General features: G+C 39.6%; 1 pseudogene; it reads right to left on the bottom strand.

Moving 5' to 3' along the window:
• Positions 1-895: 895 nt before the first annotated feature.
• Positions 896-1014, bottom strand: LOC130027944 (uncharacterized; annotated as a pseudogene).
• Positions 1015-1750: the final 736 nt, after the last annotated feature.

The raw sequence follows: 1750 nt of genomic DNA, 5'->3' as shown, positions 1-1750 counted from the left end.
AGTGAAACTGTTCTTTTCAAAGCTATGTATTATTATTCCTTACACAGTAGGTAAAGTAAAGACCATATTTGGAATCTGGGAAAAGCAATTCTGAATAACTGCCATCTTGTTGCATGCTGTGACACCGTTTCTATTCCAAAAGCGCATTCATACTACATTCCTGAAGGGGGTTTGTTTTAGAGGATTTCCTTTTTATTTTTCTTTTTTTGTTTTTCAGAGTAGATAGCATGCTGTTGATAAAACGCTTTGAACTCCTGCTGTTTAAATTGGGAGGTTCTGTTCATAGGAGAGAAATGTTCTCATTTGTTCCCAGGTACTGAGACTGCTGTTTAAAGGTATGAACAAGTTCTTTAATGTGGTTAGAGAATAGTTCTTTGCAGGATTTAAGGTGGTGGAGAAGGAGGTTTTTTCACCTCTTTCCTTGTGGAAGGCTGAAATACTAACTTCACTGCTCAAACATTTATCTTTCAAAAATTCATTTTCTCATAAACTAATATGTAGTTCTCTAAAGATTTTTTTTAAATGTATGTCTTGTCCCCCTCCACAAACAACCCAAGGCTTGCATTTGCAAAAAAAAAGTTAATTCTCATGATTACTAGACCCACTCTTTGTCACTGAGGAAAGCAAAATACTTTGATCATCTTCATGGTCACGGTTCTCCCGTTGTTCATCAATTTGCTCGAGCGGGCCCAGTAACGTCTCCATTGAAGACTTTGTTGTTACTGTGTTTGGCATATTGAATATGTCATGGGTAGCTTGCCGTGTGGGCGAGATACTTGGTATATGTCTTGGTAGCTTGCCGGGCTCTCCGAGAGGGGCGGAGGAATCGAACTCGGGTCGGCCATGTTGGCTGCGTGCAAGGCAAACACCCTACCGCTGTGCTATCGCTCCAGCCCACCTACAGCACCCGGTATTCCCAGACAGTCTCCCATCCAAATACTAACCAGGCCCGACCCTGCTTAGCTTCTGAGATCAGACGAGATCGGGCCCGCTCAGGGTGGTATGGTCGTAGACATCATATAGACATCATATATATAATTAATATAAATATTCTATATTATCAGAGTGTTCAAAGCCTTATATTTCTACTACAGAGAAATTTCACTGAACATCTTATTTTTTAATTTTTCAGATTTTGAGAACAACTTCCTACACTAAATAAAACATATTTAAATGTCATAAAATTTTATCAATTTATTTTACTGTGACAATTAAATTATTTTTTCTGAATTTATTGGAGACAGTAATGGATTATCTGTTCAAATGAGAAAGTATATATCAATACTTGTCCTATGTTGGAACACATTTTAGTTTTTGGCACAATCTTTTAAGACGGTTCTTTTCCATTTGGTCCATGCTTCCCCATAATCAAGTGCCATTACTGGATTTTAATTCCAATGGAATATCTCATCTTGTAGATTACATTATATGTGTAAACACAAATAAGGGTACAGCTGTGTTCTATTTCTCCCGCTGCCCGTGTTCAGTAGTCTCGTACTGCTTCCCCCACCCCAGGGAGGTCAATGGTGATGGTCAGGCGTAGGAAGGAAAGAGGGCTAAGTTGGTTGGTGTCAGCTGCATTTTATTCCAATCTCCTCTCCATTCTCCTCTTATTCTTCTCCTGCTTCTTCCTCCCCCATGCTATTCATATTCTTTCTGGAACCCACTTCATTCTTCTTCCTCCTCCGGAATCTAGATCTCCCAGTCCCCTTTTTTTCTCCTAGTTAAATCCCCAAACCTGGGGTTGGGG

Source organism: Sorex fumeus, unplaced genomic scaffold (genome assembly GCF_029834395.1).
Source record: "Sorex fumeus unplaced genomic scaffold, SorFum_2.1 ptg000037l, whole genome shotgun sequence".
In the NCBI taxonomy this organism is placed as follows: domain Eukaryota; kingdom Metazoa; phylum Chordata; class Mammalia; order Eulipotyphla; family Soricidae; genus Sorex; species Sorex fumeus.
Note: the sequence above shows the minus strand (reverse complement) of the source record. Positions and strands in the feature narration are given on the sequence as shown.